This window comes from Antechinus flavipes, chromosome 2, assembly GCF_016432865.1.
Source record: "Antechinus flavipes isolate AdamAnt ecotype Samford, QLD, Australia chromosome 2, AdamAnt_v2, whole genome shotgun sequence".
Taxonomy (NCBI): domain Eukaryota; kingdom Metazoa; phylum Chordata; class Mammalia; order Dasyuromorphia; family Dasyuridae; genus Antechinus; species Antechinus flavipes.
In genome coordinates this window covers 660,889,835-660,910,634 of record NC_067399.1, presented here as the reverse complement: position 1 = coordinate 660,910,634, position 20,800 = coordinate 660,889,835, and the positions used below count along the sequence as shown (strand labels likewise).

The window sequence follows — 20,800 nt, the reverse complement described above, 5'->3', positions numbered from 1 at the left end:
TGTACTCCTTGAGGGAAGAGATATTTTATTTTGGCATGGGGCTTAGCACAGTGCCCAGTATATAGTAAGTGCTTAATATTTAGCCAAATAGCAAAGACATTTGCAAAACTATGTAAAATAATGCCACTCCCCCTGTTTTTCTTTGAAAAATAGTTTTGTTTTATTTTTTACAAAATTTATTTTACAAAAAAATTATGCTATTATATACTGGGTTTCTTTTTATTTTTAATCAATTTATATTTTAAAAATGTATCTGTTTTAATTTCTAATACAGAAAATATTGATAGATATAAATCATATAAACAAAAGCTTTTGGGGGTCCTCAATTTTTTATGACTATAAAGAGATCTTGAAACCAATAAATTTGAGAACCACTGCTTTAGAAGATTACTTTGGCAAATGTTCAGAGAATGAAAAATAAAAGAGATATGAGAGGTAAGGTTTCATCCTAGATTCCTGGGAGAATTCACTAACAAAAACAGGGATGATAAAAAAGATAAAGGGGTGTTTGTGTATGTGTGTGTGTGTGTGTGTGTGTGTGTGTGTGCATGCGCACGCGCATGTATGTGTGTGTGTGTAATTCTATTTTAGATATATACAAGACTGATATGTTGGAATATGTCTATATGTCTACTGGAGTCTTGGAGGTGATGTTCCCCTAAAGCTTTTTAGTACAAACACATTTTGAGTTGCAGACTAGATTATTTTTGCTAGCCAAAGTTGCACAAGAGGGCAGGTGAGGCTGTCAAAGTTGAGAAAAGAAGTGTAGCAAGAGAAAGACATGGCTATCATACCCATTTAGGCAATCATCCAACAGTTTAAGGGACTTGGCTTGGAACAACCACTTTATGCTTTCCTGTCCAAATAGACAGAAAGATTTTAAGTTCCAGTTCCTTTTAGTGAGTTAACAGCCAAGTATGCTTGAAAAAAATTTCCCTTTCTCTTTGAAATGGAATATAGAAGTCTTGCTTATTTTCCCCATTTCAAGTTGTGTTAAACACAGGGTATAGACAGAGATTGTTCTCACAAACTTCCATCCCTAAAAACTTGGGAGGAAGCTATGCCATTAGATTTATTGGGCCATCCTATTTCAGAGTATTGATTCTGAATCATTTTTTTCAATCAATCAATTGATCAACAAGTATGTATAATGTACATATAATGTACTGGACACTGAGCTAGCATCTAGAAATAGCCCCTGCCTTGCAGAAGTATATGTTACACTGAAGAAAATCATTTATAAGTATTAATACAATAGGAAATCAATACAAAATAATTTAGGGAGGAGGGCATACAGCTGTGTAGGTAGGAAAGGTTTAATATGGAAGGTTTCCTTATGATTATTATGAAATTTAGTTTTTACTATTTTAAGATTATTCCTCTTCTTTTTCTTTACTACTCTCATGAAGTTTAAGCAAATTGTTAATAAGACTGGATCTGAATAGTAAAGCAAGTCTAGTGGAATGGAGCCCATAAGATTAATAGGAAAAGCAGAAGCTCCCAAGAGAACTGTACATCATTTCCCTTCCAGGACATATTCAGGTAAGATGAATCAATAATATTTCAAGGAAGAAATATTATTATACCATGCTTTAAATCAAAATGTTGTGAATTTTTTCAGAAGCCAGAGAGACCAATTGGAGGAATGGGTCAACAAGACCAAATTCTAGTCCAGTAGCTAACCATATTTATATCTTGTTAATGCCCTAGGAAATGCTAAAAGTCAAGGAACCAACAAACATTTATTAAGCTCCTACTATGTGGTAGGAACTGGCACAAGTGCTGGAGATAAAAAAAAATGCAAATAATTGACCCTATCCTAAAGAAGCTTATATTCTAATGGGAGAAACTACATATAAACAGTCATTTATGAAAAAGAAATGGGAAAACTTAGTGATAATCTTAGGGTAAAGGCAATAACATTAAGGGATATTGGGAAAGACTTTTTCATATGCAGTATTAGATGGGAACTTAAAAGAAGTCAAGAAAGCCAGATAAGGAGTTAGAGAATGCCAAAAGTGGGGGATAAGCAAATATGGAATCTGGAGATGAAGCATTTTATGTGAAGAACAATAATAAAGGTGAAGTTTCAGAGAATAAGAGGGGACAATAATATAAGAAGGTTAGAAAAACAGGAAAGAGCCATAGAATGAAGAACTTTTAAAAGGCAAACAGGATTTTATTCTGAAGTTTTTAACAAGCTTCGTCAGTGAAAGGAGTTTTCACACCCAGGAGTCTTCAATACTGTTTCCATCATAGGCCTCATAGAAAAAGTAAAGAAAGAGATGAAGAAAATAGAAACCATTTTATATTTCAAGAAGAAATTTAGTATATTTTTTAGATTAGGAAGAATTCATAGTCCATTATGTCTCTTCTTGTAAAAAAAAGTGTTGAATTTGAAATGTGGTCAAACACCTAACATTATATCCCTGATAAGATTGAAATGGGTTCATGATTTAGACATAAAGAGTGATACCATAAACAAATAAGAAGAACAAATAATAGTCTACTTCTCAGATCTATGGAGAAAGAAGGAATTTATGGTCAAAGAAGACCTGCAATACATTAGGAAATGTGAAATAGATGAAATAGATGATTTTAATTATATTAAATTTTAAAAGTATTTCTATAAATAAAACCAATGTAGACAAGATTAGAAGAAAAACAGAAAACTGGGAAAAAAATTTCCACCTAAGGGTTCTGATAAAGGCCTCATTTCTTTTTTTTTTTTTTAATAACTTTTTATTGATAGAATCCAAGCCAGGGTAATTTTTTACCTTGCCCTCACTTCTGTTCCGATTTTTCCCCTCCCTCCCTCCCTCCACCCCCTCCCCAGATGGCAAGCAGTCCTTTACATGTTAAATAGGTTACAGTATATCCTAGATACAATATATGTGTGCAAAACCGAACAGTTCTCTTGTTGCACAGGGAAAATTGGATTCAGAAGGTATAAATAACCCGGGAAGAAAAACAAAAATGCAAGCAGTTTATATTCATTTCCCAGTGTCCTTTCTTTGGGTGTAGCTACTTCTGTCTGTCCTTGATCAATTGAAACTGAATTAGTTCTCTTTATTGAAGAGATCCACTTCCATCAGAATACATCCTCAAACAGTATCGTTGTTGAGGTATATAATGATCTCCTGGTTCTGCTCATTTCACTTAGCATCAGTTCATGTAAGCCTCGCCAGTCCTCTCTGTATTCATCCTGCTAGTCATTCCTTACAGACCAATAATATTTATATAATGATATCAACAATTAAGTGGCTTTATTCTTATAGTTCCAATTGCTTTTTTAAATTGTTTGACCACCCCAAAACTGCCCCAACAGTATATCATATGCCTGTGTTTCTATAGCTCCTTCACAAGCCACCATTTTTATCTTTTATTTTCTTTGACTATTTTCTATTAGATGATAATTCATAATGCTTTACTTTGCATCTTTCTTATTCATGATTTGTATAACTTTTGTAATTGCAAAGTTCTTGCATATTGTTAGTGAAACAAGGGAAACATTTATTTAAAATATAACTTTAATATATTACATTTTAACCAATATTTGTAGTAAAGGATTTTTATAAGAAAGAACAAATAACTTTATGATACAATTAACACAAAAAGTATCCATATGGGGAATCTTTTTGTAGTGTAAAAAAAAATAACAACATGCATCTGAAATTACTTTGTTTATAAAAATTACTCATGATGCTTCTATATATGATGATTTAAAGGTTCAACACAAACCAAATCCAAATGCAAAATTAATGCAAGTTATTCATAGCTTATCAAGGATGCACAATACTAGCAATTTTAGTTTCACTTTCTATTAAGTTATACAAACTAGGAATAGCATTCATGACTTTGAAATGACTTCTATTAAGTTTATATACAAAGCTAATATCTTTGACACATTGATTCTGCAGATATTGTCAAAGCAACTATACAATAATGTTTTAAATAGCTGAGGTAAGTCAATGAAATCAACAAGGCCATAAGAAATAGAATCTCTTTGCAATGGGCTCAAGATGACTGCCATTGTTTTTTCATCATTATTAGAATTGCTGAAAGCTTTATCATTATCAGTCACATCTAATACAATTTGGGAGTTTTCACTTAATAAAAATGAAGTGTTAGATTATGGATAGCCAGGGTTGTCTTGGATCTGCCTTGCTAAGAAGCCAACAGAAGGGATTTCTGAAATCCCTACATTTAGTTTCTTGTTGCCTACTATGGAAGATGCATCAGGGAAAGGTGTGATTGTGATGTTCCATGGGCTAGAGAAATGATGAGAAGATGAAGATCTTGTTCATTTTATTTCTCTGATTTTTTTTCTGGGAGCACTTGATTACTTTTCCCTCCTTCGGCTCTTGTGACAGCAGGAATTCTAGGAACAGTAAGGTGTGTTCTTCTTTTCCCATTTTTTCCAAAGGGCAGTATGCTGTCCACTCTGTGGGGGAAGCTGGGAACTATGGAAAAACTGAGTCCCCATGTTCTAGCCCATTCATTGAACATATCAGTGTTGTTTGAGAATCCTTTCAACAAGAGTTTATGAAACTGTATTAGTATCTCCTCAATGCAATGAAAGAATTCCTCTGAATTTAAATCTATAGCAATTAATTATAGTTTTTTCTTTGCTCTATAAAACCTGTAATGGCAGATCCTATGTCATCTTGATGAAAATATTCATAGTATGATATGTCTAGAAGTTCTTTTGGTAAACATATAGGATAGTCATTGCCCTCTGGTCCATAAAACCAATCTTCCCATCAATCAACCATATGGTGAAAATAATATTCTATAGATTTCCCTCATTCATTGACTATGGAATAACAAGAGGATATAGCATTCCAATTGCTACAAGGCTGAGGTTACAGCCTTCATTATCTACTGCATTATCTTGTTCCAGGCCAATTTCCATGTCTGGGCAGTTTTTAAAATACTCTATGCCATGGATAGCATAGAAGCTGTTTTTGCTCTATTTTGTTTTACTTTTTTTTTTTTTGAGAAAACTGAGGCAAAGTGTTTGTTTTCAATTTTAATTAAAGGACATTTACATTTTACTCTACATAAGAATGTACTATAGCTTCAGAACAGATAATATTAGAGTTTTATCTGTTTTAGCTGAAAGTCATATTTTTACATAAATTAGTCTTACCCTTATAACAATATCTTAAGAAGACAGTTGTTCCTTTGGCAGTATCTTTAAGATGTAGTCAATCAGGTAAATTCTGATTAATCATTCTGGCTATAATTGAGGATTTGAAACCAAATCCTGAAACAAATATTTAATTTTTCTCTGCCATACATGATAACAGAAAAAAATTCATATTTTGATCTGAGAATGAGATGTTTTAGCTCATTCTCTAACAGAAAAAGAGCATTCTGTAATGTGCTAGCAACTTCTCATCATGTTTATATATCTTGAATAGCCTTTCTTTTTAAATTAAAATATTTTTTAAAAAAATTTTTTTCAAAAATTTGAAAATGTTTTAAATAAAAATATATTATGTTATATTAAATTAAAAAAAGTTTAAAAAATTCATATTGGGAGAGAAAAATCAGGATAAAAGGGAAAAACCCTGGGGGAGAAAAAAAAACAGAACAGAAAAAAGAAGTGAACAAAGAATGTATTGATTTACATCCCTGTTTTCATTTTATGGAATCCCATTCACACTCACAGTTAAAATTGCTATATTTCCTGCCATCTTAGTTTCTCCATATTATACTTGTCTTTTTTCTTTCTCTCTTTCCCTCCACATCAATATTTACTTCTGTCCATCACCTCCTTCAATCTACCCTCCTCTTTACAGCCCCTTGTCCCTTTCTTATCTCTTTCCTTTCTTCTTCTGTTCTCCCTTCTATTACCTATCATTTTCCTTTCTCCTTTCCTCTCCTACTTCCCTTTAGGGTGAGACAAATTTCTATGTGAAGCTAAATATATCTGTTATTCTCTCTTTGAGACAAATCTAAAGAGATTAAAATTCATACAATGCTCATCCCCGTACCTTCTTTCCCTCAAATGTAACAAGTCTTTTTTGTCTTTTCGTGTGATGTAATTTATTCCATTTTACCTCCTCTTCCCTCTTCTTCCAGTTACATCCCCTTTTCTTTTTTATATCATCACAGTAAAGTCAAATTATATCTATACTTTCTAAGTATACCCTTAACAAAGATACAGTTTTCAAGAGTTAAACATATCTTGCCATATAATGATGTAAACATTTAAACCTTTAAAAAGATAGTTATTTTTACTTTCTTTTTTACCTTTTTATGCTTCTTTTGAGTTCTGTATTTGAAGCACAAATTTTCTGTACAGCTCTGGTCTTATCATCAAAAATAAATGAAAATCCCCTATTTCATTGAATGTCCATCTTTCCCCCTAAAATATATTAATTTTGCTGGATAGTTGAGTCTTGGCTGCAACCCTAGCTCCTTTCCCTTTTGGAATATCATATTCCAGGCCCTTCAGTCCTTTAAAATGGAAGTTGGTAGGTTTTGGGTAATCCTCATTGTGGCTCCTCCATATTTGAATTGTTTCTTTCTGGCAGCTTGCAGCATTTTCTTCTTGATTCAATAATTCTGGAATTTAACTACAATATTCTTTGGAATTTTCCTTTTGAGCTTTCTTTCAGGAGGTGATCTTTGGATTCTTTCAATGGCTGTTTTTATCCTTTGGGTCTAGGACATCAAAGCAGCTTTCTTTGACAATTTCTTGAAAATGTTGTCTAGATTCTTGCTTTTATTGTGTGTTTTCAGGCAGTCTAATAATTCATAGATTGTCTCTCCTGGATCTATTTTTCAGGTCAGTTGTTTTTCCAATGAAGTATTTTACATTTTCTTCTATTTTTCTTATTCCTTTCTTTGCTTTTGTTCGACTGATTCTTGATGTTTCACTGAATCATTTGCTTCCATTTGTTCAATTATACTTTTTAGTGAATTATTTTCTTCAGTCAACTTTTTTAAATCTCCTTTTTGTATTTGCCCAATTGAACTTTTAAATGAGTTGTTTTGTTCATTGAGGATTTTTCATTTCACAGATTCTGTTTTTCATGGAGGTTTTTTGCCATTTTGTCAAAATTATTTTTTAAGAAATTATTTTCTTTAGAAAATTTCTGTTTTCTTTTTCCAGAGTGCTCATTTCCTTTCCCCATTTTTCTTTTAATTCTCTTTTAAGATCCTTTTTTAATTCTTCCAAGAGAGCCTTATGAGATGGAGACAAAGTTATATTACCCTTTGAGGCTTTCTCTGTAGATGTGTTGCCTTTAGTATCCTCTGGATTTGAGATCTTTCTTCCCTGTTTCCATATAAGCTGTCTATGATCAGAACTCTTTTTGTTTTTTTTGCTCATTTTTAAAGGTTGACGTGTGTTCTTAGGGAAAAGGGGAGATTGTCCCAATCATGCTGTCCTGGGATTGTGATACAGACTTCCTTCTCATGCTGGATGGGCATGAGCAAGTCCCTCTTGTTATGTTGACATTCAAGGGTTTACTATTTGCCTTCTGTAGATGTGGTGGAAGTCTCACAGCTATTCTACTGATCCACTGGCTTCTGAACCAGGACAAGTAGCCAATGCTGCTGTACGTCGGCTAAGAGGTTCCCAGTAGATTCCTCTGGCATGTGGAGGTCTCTCTGCCTTGGGTCTCCCTGCACTGTGCTGTGCATTTGCTGGATTGCAACACATGCCTGATTGAGATAGACCTTTCCTAAAGTTCTTCCAAAATACCTTCTGCTGGAAATTTGCTACAATCTAAATATTTGTGGGTTCTGTTACTCTAAAACCTGTTCAGAGGCTTGATCTAGTGTTGATGTGAGGGAAGTCAGGTAAAGCTCCAAGACTTGTCTACTCTCTATCATCTTAGCTCCATCCTCCTGAACAGCCATTCTTAATACAAGGAGCTTACTCAATTTCCTAGAAATTATATTGCATGTTTGTACCAAAAAAGCTAACAATTTTTTTTTGTGTGTGTGTATATGAAACAATATATATATATAACAATTTGTTTCATGTTGGCACTTCTCCCCTTCCCAAATGTGATAGTAAGCTTTCCTGGCATAAACACCAACATTAGGCTGGAGGGTTGAGATATTAGTTCTGTGAGAAGAAATGTTTCTCTCTGCTCTATGGCTCCCAGATAAATCCTTTATTCTCATGCCATGAGGACATGATTAAATGCAGACAGTGTCAAATAGAGGTGTTTATGAGGAATAATTTTAGCTTAATCATAGGAAGACTTTAACACAATAGAATTGCATATTAAGAAACAGGAGTCAATCAAACCCAAATGGAGTAAAGAAGTAGGGGAAATAAGAATTGAAAATTCCTCTTTATCTTTTTTTTAAAGCATTTCAGCCATTTAACTGTGTAACTATGGAGATAAAAGATAAGAAAAGGGTAGAACAAAAAAGAGTATTGTGCTTTCCTTAAACCTTTCTCTTTAGAGTATGGTTCTTTACTCATCTGAGAGCCATGAGTTTGAGGAGGGTCCCACAAGTGTAACTACCTGTTACTCAATATTGCATTTGGAAAGTCCTACTATTTCCCATATGTTTTCTCCTTTATAAATTCTCTTAGTCAGGCCCCAGTTTCAAATCATGCTATACCCATAGAAAAAGACATACAGATGAATATGTATGTGTGTATTCTAAATATGTGTATATATCCATATTTATCTAAATCTATATCTATACATATACATCTCTCTCTATCTCTATATATAGATATTTACATCTACATATATATCTGATAATTGCTCCAATAAATGAGTAAAAAAAAATGAAAGAACTCAACTTCTAAACAGATATAGGTCATTCTTAGCCTTTGGAGTCACATTCATATATACAAAATGAATGTAAAACAATTACAAAGAAACTTTGGAAGAAAAGGTACTTTATAGATAAAGAGAGAGGAGAAGGAAATAAATAGCAATGGTATATATGTTATTTAATAATCAGAATAAAATAATAAATTTCATGGGGTGTTTTAGTCATTGTCTATAGCACTGCTCACATTTATTTTCAAAAAATCTTCCATGAAAATATTTGCTATTTATGTGTTAATATCTGTTTCAAAGATTGAACAAAAAGGGACATTTTATAAAGGATTAAATGAAACCTTGAAAACTACACCAATGTGTGTGTATGTGTGTGTGTTTATTAGTTATTTGGATGCAAAAATGGTGATTGTGAAGTGGGATAAAATGTATTGGATAACGTTATTTACTAGTATAAAAAAGAAGAGACAAATTATAGTTGACACAGAAACCTTATGGCTATATATCATCTATTTTTTTCAAGAAAAAGAGTTCAAAGGCAATAGATATGGCAAGAATCAAATGATATGAAAATAAAATGGATATTTCAACATAGAGAAAATAACTAGTGATATGGAAGTAATTTCTAAATCAACAATTAATATTCAGTTACATTACTGATTTGCAAGCAGAAGTTTTAAAATCTTTATGAACCTAGGATATTAAAGTGAGATGAAGATACATCATATAACTAAAGCAACTCCAAGCTGACTTATTTAAATAAGGTTTTGATGTTAGAAAATAGAAATGGATCAAAGAACTGATAAGGACACAAACTACTGTTATTTCCTAAGAAAATTTGCCAGATGAAAATTTTACAGTTAACATCCACAGAACTTAAGTGATTTGCCCAAATTCTCTGATGTAGCCAGGAGGAAGGTCAAGGTTTAAACTCATAACTTCTAACTCTAACTAAATTGTTCTTTTTATTTCATTAAGTTACCTCAGTAAAAAATCAAGATTTCCCTAGAACTTTATAAGTAAAAAGTTAACGTTGAAATTTTAAATAAAAACATGTTTCTATTTACCAATAAAGGTATGGAAGACAAATAAGAGATAGCATCATAACTGCTGAATTACCATTCTGGAATATAGATAGGACAGCTAGGTGGCAAAGTGGATAGAGTATGAGGTCTAAAGTCAGGAATATATAAGTTGAAATCCAGCCTCAGAAAATTACTAGCAGTGTAACCCTGGGTGAACCACTTAACCTTGTTTACCTCAGTTTTTTCATATATTAAAAATGAGCCAGAGAAAGAAATAACTAATCACTGTAGTATCTTTGCCAACAAAACCACAAATGAGGTTATATAGAGTTGGACATAACTGAAATGACTGAGCAACAAAAAATAGAATAGATTACATTTGCCATTACCAAGAAGAGCAGCATTACTTAGTTAAAGTACTTCTTTGCAAATTTCCATTGCCTTTTCCTTCAAATTTCAGGTCTCTTTATTAAGAGGATGAAAGGAGTGATATTAAATTCTTAATAAGTAATGGAATAAAGAACTAAATGATTGAAGTTGAGATTTTCTAAGCACATAACATTTGTACCCTCTAAACACTACTAATTAGTGACGTATAAAGAAAGAAAATGAGAAGTAGATGATGTTAAGAGGAGGAATTTAAGTTAAATGCCAATGATCTCAATTTCACTCTGGAATAATCTACATGGAGGATGGAAGGAAATGTGATTATTTGCTGCAGATTTGAGATAGCTTTTTATAGAGAGTCAGGGAGCTAGCATATCTCCATTTTCCTTTTTAGGTAGATGTTTTAAAATCCTCACCAGTTTTCAATTCATAGTTTTATTTCCTTTGTACTGTTTAAGAAACACAAGAATGTAGTGCAAATAACACAGGTCTTTCAATTAGGAGAGACCTTGATGTGCCATTTGCATGACTCTTGTTGGCTGGGCAATCCCAGGAGAGTCATATTACTTCCCTAAGTCTTAGTTGCTTCATATGTAAATTTGATTTTTTTATAAAACTTACACATCATTCTTCAAAAGACTATTGTGAGAATCAATGAGGCAATGTGTATAAAACACTTTTACAAAGCTTCAAGGGGCTATGTAAATGTGAGTTTCATGGAACTCTGAGAGATCTACAATCTTATCAGTATGGTCACTTTTTTCCAAATAGGCAGATGATATTCATAATTGTCATTTATTTAGTACTTTAAGAATTATAAAGCACTTTACATTTTATTATTATAAAACCTCTGGGAGACAAGTAGTATTATTATCCTAATTTTATAAACGAGGAAACTGAGGCAGAAATTCTGAACCCAGATCTGGTATTCTATATACTGAACAGTTCTTGTCTTATTGTTATGTATATGATATGTCCAAATCTTCTCCTAATTCTTTCTTTGAAGGTACACTCAACATATAAATGACCTTTTCTTGGGCTCTTAATTTCATGTACACCAGTGCAACACATGGGCTTTCCATCTGTTATCCTTCTTACTGAATGACAGACTTCTCTCCTTTACTAGCCATAAATCTTTTTGATTAGAGTAATATGCTACAGCCTTTTATCATTATTATTTATTGATAAAACTTTATTGCATATAGTGCCAGAATACACATCTTCAGAAATCCTGGACTTCTAGCAGTTATGATGGACAGTTTCCATCTGCCATTGCCTATTTTTTTTTTGTAGAAAACAAAACAAAATTAGTTTTAGTTCCATCTTGCAACAGATGATGAATGTTTTCATTCTGAAATTATTTCCTATTAGACTTGCTTCCTTTGGAATGAGCTACAGTCCAGTCAATCTGGCTTCTTATTCTTTCACATACGTGAAACTCCATTCCCCACCTCTATGCTTTGTACCAATTTTTGCCCATGCTTAGAATGTATCTCTTCTTTACCTTCATTTATTAGAATCTGTAATTTTCTTTAAGATTCACTTCAAGCTACACTTTCTTTTATAGAAGTGCTCTTCCAATACTTTGTATTTATATTGTACACTCATATCTATGTATATTTGTATGTATATATATATGTGTATATATATATATATATACACATATATATATATAATGAACACAGACGTATATGTGAATATTTTATTTAAACATATGCACTATATATGTGTGTATACATACTTTGTTCTCCTTAATAAAATGCAAGTTTTTTAGGAAATAGATTGTTTCATTTTTGTCTTTGTATTCTCAAGTCCCAATATAGTTAATAGGTACTCAACAAACATTTATTTATTGACTTACATAACCAAACAACTGAACACTTATTGAGCATTTATGAGAAGCAGCATGGGGTAATGGAAAGAATGCTGAGCATGGAATAAAGTCACTTAGGATAGATTCCTAGTCCTATTTTGTAGTTCTGTTACTTTGAACGTATCATTGTATCACTTGGGCCTTGGTTTCCTTACCAACAATAGAGTGATAGATTAGATAACATGTAAGGTCTTTTCCATCTCTAAATTCTATGATGTGTAAGACATTGTCAAAATAAACCTCATCTAGTTTATGGCATTGTTGGAAGATATTACACAGATGCAAGAAAAGTAAAGCCATATATATACTAAAATGAAAGAATTCATATATTCCCTTAATATGATTGTCTTTTTTTCTTTTCTAATAGAACAGAATAGAAATAGAACAGAATAGAAGAGAAACACTATTTTAGTGCTTCAAACATATAAATAATTTCATTAGAAGTTTTTCATCATGGATTGGATTTTTCCTCGTCTTTTAAGACAGAAGATTATTTGCAAAATCAGTTGTCTTGAACTCCCAAGTTGTGCAGTTTTTTTTTTTTTTAAGGATATACCTTATACTCACTCATTTGTATAACTATGTTCTAAATTTGTTTTTCCTTTGTCATAGAGACATCTACTTTATTATCACATGTGGTCTGCTAGGAACAGCAATGATTTAAGACTAAAGGACTTGAGTTTAAATCCCAATCTGATCATATTCAAACTTTGTGACTTTGAACAAATCATTTTATTTCTTTAGTCATCTACTTTCTCACTTGTAAAATTTGATGATCAGGCAAGATGATCTCACAGACCCATTCCAACTCTATATCTGGCAAAAATCTACTAATTAGATTATATTTTATGGGATTCCCTATGTAATAGGAGATCAGTAGTCTTGATCCTTAAGAGTTTATACATAGCACTCAGATCAAGCAATTTCCGTGGATTTTGGTATGTGTAGACATCCTAGAATTTATTCTATTCTGGTAAGAACATGGCAAAGATTATGATGGTTTTCTTTAAAGTATTTGTTTATCAGAATAGTTTTCTTATTTTGGCTGAATCTTTCCTTTCTGGCAGTGTTCTGTAATAAAATAGAGACAGTAATACAAAGATGTCATGCCTTGGACATATCTGAGGCTGAAATGTGGTCTATGAATATGTCTGGTGTTTTTGGCTTATCATTTTTTTGTTTAGTTGAAGGAGTTTGAAGAATAAGGTTGAAAGCCATGTCAACATCAATTCCTATAGGAGCAAGGAACAGTAATCAAGACCCAGACAATTAGTAGCCAAGAGATGGACTCATGCAGCAAACATATTTGGATGTGAACTTAGGGGCACCAATGTTATGTAGAGATTGTGCTAAAACTGAACCCACTTTACTCAAACTAAGATGGCCATATGGAAAGTATGTCCCCTTAGTATTGAGGGGAAGGATATTATTTTATTCTCCCTATATTCCCAAGTAAATATCCATTTATAAAAGGAAATTTATTTATATTTGGGATGTTTATCACTGATGGCCAACAATAGTGGGGAATGAGTAACTCACTAGAATGGGGGCTCAAGACTGTGACATTAAACTAATATGCATTCCTCCTGTCCAGGATGCTTTAAGAATCTAAATTGGGAAGATAATGTATGTCAGTCTTTGAAGGCATGAAAACAAAGTTTGTTGAGAAGGCTCAGACTCTTGGTTTATGGTTTCTAGTACAGATAAATACAGTTATGAATGTAAAGAAACAAATTATTTGCAGTGTGTTCAGCAGATTCCACGGAGCAGAGAGGATCAAGCTGGGTTTGAGGCCATGAATAGGGAATGGAAAAGAAGAGTAAATGACCATTTTTAGAGCTGAAAATCAGGGAGAAGAGAGACACCTTTGTGTTCTTTCTCTTTTTCTAACCGGTTTTGTACATCAACTATAGAAGACATCTTGTAGTTCTTGCTGTGAGAGGTATTATCTTCTTATGTAAGTGTGGATGAATTAAATACATCTCAGGTGGTTTTAGACATTATTAAATCCTCAGAATGTATACTCTTGCATTTTGCCAGAGAAATGAGAGTGGGTCTCAGCCTGAGCCTTTCTTTTTGTTCCTTCCTTTTCACGAGGCAGGAAGTAACTGAATAGAGGACAGAAATTCATGGACTTGTGGGATAAGATGCTCTCCAAACACATCTCCCCAAAACAAAGAGAAACCTATTTCATACTTGTCCTGTTTTTGACTTTGCTGGTTCTTAAATTGTGTGTTGATTTTCTTTCCTATAAATTTGGCAGAATAAGAGATGGGTTTTTCCCAAAGCCTGCCAGCACTCATGAAAAGAGTCCAATTATGTAATGCAGATTACTCAGGCACCACCCAGAGTAATTAGTTAAATTGCCAGGAAGTTTCTTAAATAGAAGAGTTATGTCCATTTTAGAATATGGGTGATTTTGATGACCCATTTCCAACAGCATCAGATGTATAAAAGAGAGGTTGCAAAATACATTCTGGAGTAGAAAAGACCATTTCAACCTTGCACGTATTGTGTAGGATGGAATGATTACAGTTTATGTGGAACTATGGGAATCAGAAAACTCAGATCCCAGTTTTAGCATTTTCAAATCAAAAAAGGAATATTAGCATATGTATTAAAATGGAGTAATTAAATATAGGGAAAAAATTACTTCCTGAATTTTCAGAATGTGCTTAATCAAAATAGCAGGGCCATGCACATAATGAAATTCAGGTGTCCAGTAGGACTGCCAAAAATAATAACTCATAGTCTTCCTCCTCCTTCTTCTTCCTCTTGTCTTCCTTCTCCTTCTTTGTCTTTTTTTCTTCTTTGTATCAGTATTATTATTTTTATCCTCATCAGTGTGTCACTTCAAATCCTGGCTCAGGCAATGACTATCTCTATTACCTTGGACAAGATTCACCATCCTCTCAATTTTCTCTTCACCAAAATGAGGAGGGTTGAGTTTGTAAGGCTGCTTTTACTTCTAAATCTATGATCCCATGCATTCAGTAGTGTTCTCACATTTCTCCTCATGATAGCTCTGTTAGATTTTTATGTCTAATTGATATTGAAGCTGAATGCGTGCATGTTAGTCTGCTAGCCTCAGAGTCGAGAAGCTCTGAGCTCAAATCCTGCCACTCATCTTTATAAGAAATCTGACCCCAGACAACCTACATAAAAGAATAAAACTATCATAATAACATCTACTGAACTGGATTGTTATGGAATCAAGTGAGGTAATATCCGTAAAGGGTTCTGTAAACTTAAAGCACTATATAACTGCTAGCTATTATGATTATTCTTTTTCAGTGTCTCTTTGTCTTAGCCATCTTCATCTGGAGAAAAGACCAAGTTATAAATTAACTGGAGGCAGGTCATTTACTAACTGCTATGGCAAAGACAGCTTGTTTCTTAAAGAACTCTCATTCATAAAAGCGCTGTGCAGTTTGTGAAATTCTTCAGATACCTTATCTCATTGCAGCTTCATTGCAATCCTGTAAAGTAGATGCTATTATTGCCACTCTTTTAGAAATTAAGAAACCGAGGCTTAATAAAGTTCAATGTCTTGTCTGTAAATACACAGCTCCTAAATGAATGAGTAGGGATAGAAAGCAGGTTTTTCTGTACACAGATGAATCAATTCTTTTCTTTTTAATTGGCAAAATGCTAGATTAAAATAATTTGCAGATAGAAAATAAAGATTTGGACCAAAACATTTATTGCCATAGGAAAATCCTAGCTAAGGAAACTTTCCCTCTCAGTGCAGATCAGGCTCTTCTCTACAATTTATAGAATTAGAAAGTCATGTGGGCACTTAGAAGTTGGAGAGATTGCCTAGGGGTTATAAAGTTAGTATATTAAAGGTAAAATTGGAACCCTACTCTTCTTGCCTCTAGCTTTGGCCCCCTGAATAAATGTAGCTAGTCAGTCTAAAGAAATTGGGTTGTAAATAAAGTGATTTATTCATATGAATTCATTATCATTTTGATTCTGTATATGTAACAAAAAAGTTTCTGTATATTTCAAGTACATAGTGGGCAAGTCCTACCACTATATTTAGCTATGTTGGAAAAGACTATGGGTTTAGGGGCAGCTAGGTGGGACAGTGGGTAGAACACCAGCCCTGAAGTCAGGAGGACCTGAGTTCAAATCTGGCTTCAAACATTTAACATTTCCTAGCTGTGTGATTGGGGCTAAGCCCCTTAACCCCAATTGCCTCAGGGTAAAAAAAAAAGTCTTAAAACCAAAGTTCCCATTTATTACATCATCAATTTGATATCACTTAATCCCTCTAAGCCTCTCAGCTTTTTTTATCTGTAAAATGGAGATAGCAATACTTTGACTACATTGTTCGAATGCCAAATGTGTGCTTGCTAAAAAAGATTATTTTATGGAGACCTCGTACAGGGTAAGTGCTCACAAGTTGATCAGAAACAGTGATACAAGGACAATCACAAGGGTTCTTTTAAGAACTTTAAAACTGATTGTATAACATTGGAGATATTGGCACAAAACCACTAAACATGGTGTGCCTTTATTAGCAAAGGTTTGCTCTATGAGTAAAGCAGAATTGAATTAGCTCAGAATAAATGGGAGATGAGCAAGTTTAGAGAAACCAACCAGTGAAAGAGCATTCTGAGCTCATATTGGTCTGATCAGCCATAATCAAATCCATAATAATTCAACTCCAACATAATGATGTCATTTTGATCCTCTTCAAGAACAAAGTACAACAACCAATCAATATTAGCAAAGGGAAGCAATTCTCTTCTGTTCATTTGGTAGTTGGGGATGTCTTTTGAGAGGTATTATGGGAAAAACTAAAAGCTTTCCCTACTTCACCTACTTCTCCAAAGTCTGAGGATGAGGGATTGAGTAGTTGGTGTTTGGCAATAGTTATCAAGTAGAATATCAACCAAGAAAAAGACAAGGCAAGCATTAAAACACTTCTCCTGCATACACAATCTGCAAATGAGAGAGTGTAGTGAGCTCAATTATGAATCAGTTCCAGAGATGCACTTCTCATCATTCTGTTCCTTAGGTTTTATTCTTGTACAGTGGAAGTTGGAAGATAAGATATTTGGATAGAAAGTCAAATCAGGCTGTGAAATTGGTAATTTTCTGAGAAGGATGCAATAGTGCCTCTGGGTCACAAGGGAGAAAAGCTCAGCATGAGTCAGCCGTGGAGCTCTGGACTTGAGCAGGTGCAGACCAGGCATGTAGAAACAGGAGCGTGATATCTAGGGATGGGAGCTCTGAGCACAGCAGAGGTGCTACCAGCGAGGATGGAGGTACATTGTCCTGGAAAATCCCTAGAGACAAATTGAGAAGCAAAGAAAACACAATAACAATCCCCTCCAAACCACAATGAATAAAATAACCTACAACAACAAAAAATTTCAGTGAAAAAAATGTGATGGCATCTATCAGCAGATGTTGATTATTAAAGGAAACTATAGATTCTCCCTCACTGGAAGTCATGTAATTCAGGACACTTTTATTCTGACATAATTGTTACTTCTTCTTCATGGAGAAAATATGATAATATGATATTTCCATAATCCTGCTAGATTATAGTAACTCAGAGATATATTTTTAAAATCAAATGTCTTCCTAATCTAGCTTTTATAGCAATTCTTTCATTCATACATTCCTCCACTCATGCATGGATTCTATAAACTTTTATTAAGAGTCCTTCAGGTGTTCAGAACTGAATTGGAGGAATACAAAGAAAAATTGTATTTTATTGACATTAAAACAATTGGAAGCTACTTAAATATCTAACAAATTGAAAAGGGAAAATTTAAGTTGTATTCCATTAATGTAAGAGGATGAAGGAATGTAGTTATGACTGACAAGTATGAGAGATAAAAAGATATACAGAAAACTTTTTTGGAATCATACAAATTGAGAAAAAAGTCTATAATCTAGTGATTAAAGAATGGATTACATAATAAGCATTATCATATGGAGGGAAAAGTGAATGTGAATGAAAAATGATTCTGAAGGGGACCTAGCATGACTAAAAAAATGGCAGTGCTATTTATGCTTTGGGGACAGTTAGGTGGTGCAATGGATAAGGCACTGGATTTGAAATCAGGAAGACTAATCCTTGTGAGTCCAAATACTGCCTCAGACCTTTACTAGCTGTGAAATACTAGACAAATCACTTTACTCTGTTTATTTGATTCAGTTCCTTATCTGTAAAATAAGCTGGAAAGGGAAATAGCAAAACACTCTTGTATCTTTGTCCTCCTCCCAAAACAAATCAAAATCAAACCAAACCCCGCCCAAAATGAGGTTATGATGAGTCAGACACATTTAAAATAAGTCAGAAATAATATTTATATATACATTAATTAGTTTTGATGAAAGATATTACTGATTTTTTTCATTTTTAAATTAACCTTTAATGATAAATTTCTGATAAAGTATTTTAATTTTTTTGAAGCAAAGAGGGAATAATATATGGTCTTTGTCCTTAAAACACTTAAATTAGAGAAAGAACATATCCCAACTGAAAGAGAAGTGATTTGGATTTATAAGATTTGATTTCAGATATTGTGTCTGCTAGTTACCACCTGAATGATTTTGAGATGTTTATCATTTATGAACTTCAGGTTCTACATCTGTAAAATCAGAGGATTGGACAGATGACCTCCAAGGTCCCTTTTTACCCTAAATCTAGGATGGAATGATCCAATCCATATCTCTTGAACTGAAAGCAACCTTAGAAATGAGTTCAGCCCCTCCCATTTTACAAATGAGGAAACTGAGACCAAGAGAAAGTAAATAATTTGTACAAAGTCACACAGTAAATATAAGAAGCAGGACTTGATCCAAATTCTCTGACTTAAGAGTCACTGCTAAAAGACAGGAATTATTGTATTTGGATTCCACTTCAAATACTGATTAGTAACTACCTCCCATAAAAGAAAATACCTCCTTTATTTCCTGGACTTCTAGGCATTTTTAGAAGAATGTATTGTTTAAAAGGATTATTTCTCCCTGATAATATTTCAAACACTAGAGCCTGGCTGGAGATGGAAATGGTTTGGACACACCACCTGGGGAGCATTTCAATAAAAAAGAATCTGGAGATTCTTCAGGAAGTGCTTATATGCAATGGGGGAAGGAATAACCTCCCAGTGTTAATGCACAGAATAGGGAAGGGCAAAGGTGTCATTCCACTCAAATAAAAGATATATGAGATGGAAATCTTGATGCTCTCAAGACTGACCAGACTTGAGACAGGAGATCTAAACTTGGCTTCTACTACAAACAATAATATAGTCATTGGAAGCCATCAAATCAGCTGTACTGGATAGTATAAGAAAGGAAAGGTTTGGAGAATAGAACTGAGAGGAAAGAATGAGAAAGTCCATGAAAAGAGTCCTAGATTGAGAGTCAGAGGACCTATATTTGAACTTTTGGCTACCTGAGTGATCTTGAATAAATCTTTTTTTTTTCCCCTTGTTGGAGTACAATATCCTTATCTCTAAAATAAGGGGGCTGCATTCAATGATAGCATAAATTCTTTTTAGATCAAATTCCCATAATATTAAAATGTCACATCTGTAAAACTTATAAAGCTGTGATTATATCTATCTGCCTGTCTGTCTGTAGAGGCAAAGGACCTTTGAGCATTTTTTGAAACTATTACTATCAGAGCAGGTTTGCTGCACAACTGTTTACGTACTTATGGGCTCTTGGTTAGCGCCAAACATTCTGTTTTTTGTGATTATTTTCCAGAAATATTAAAAGAAATATGAAAACATGAATATATTTTTTTAAAGAATGTGGTTCTTTTTTTGAGATTAAAAAATAACCCAAGCCCTGAAAAATGGCCAGGAGTATTTTAAGTTTGTTGTTTTGAAATGAGCTACAGAAACACATTTGAGCTGACTCTGAAACCTGATTAATATCTATGTTCCTGGATATCCATCATATTGTTATGGGGTTGAAAGAAACACAGGGTGAATTATTATGGAAATAGGCTATCCATTTAGGTAAGGGGATTGAATTAAACAGACACATAATGAAGTCAAAATATTAGAGGGTCAGGTTTCTTGTTCTTTTGGAATATCAAGTAAGGTCCTCCTTTATAGTGTGCTGTGAGAGAAATAAGAGCACTGATCATCCTCCTACACCAATTTTCACTTAGAAAATTCTGTGCTTGTTTTATGGGTCATTATCCAAAACAATTAACAAGGGCATTTAGACTGGAAAAGGAAGTGGGCTGGTCATATTGCAAGCATGAGGAATACCAGATGGATAGTCCAAATGTCACCCTGGTATCCACCAAGCACTAAGAACAACCAGAGGAAAGGGTGTCAGTAGGGTGGGTGGATTCTTTGTGAAGGATTTACAGAAGATGGGAAAGGATAGTAGAAGGATTACTCAGTGAGAGGAGGTGTTTTTTTTCCTATATTGTTACTCCTATTTTTTGAGGCTAGGAACTTTATATCCCCAGTGCTTAGGACAGTGCTTGGCACACAAAGCTCATTGACATGACGTTTCTGTAGCAAATTACATTTTTCAAAGTGATATTTTCTCTCTCTCTCTCTCTCTCTCTCTCTCTCTCTCTCTAATTTTTTATCTTGCCATAGCCCTATGAAATGTTATTTGCATTTTGTAGATAATCAAACTAAAGCTTAGGAAGGCTAAAAGATTTTCCCACAGTCATACCATTAGTAGGTGCTAAAGGTAAGATTACCATAAATTATCCAAGTGACATTTACTACATGTCTATTAAGGCAACT

The 20,800-nt window shown here is 33.5% G+C and overlaps 1 long non-coding RNA gene across 1 annotated transcript in view; it reads left to right on the top strand.

Moving 5' to 3' along the window:
* Positions 1-20,800, top strand: part of LOC127552117 (uncharacterized) — a 204,054-nt gene that overhangs the window by 134,813 nt on the left and 48,441 nt on the right. Inside the window, exon 4 of the long non-coding RNA XR_007951264.1 lies at positions 1,410-1,542. This is a non-coding gene — a long non-coding RNA (uncharacterized LOC127552117). The remainder of the gene's footprint in view (positions 1-1,409; positions 1,543-20,800) is intronic.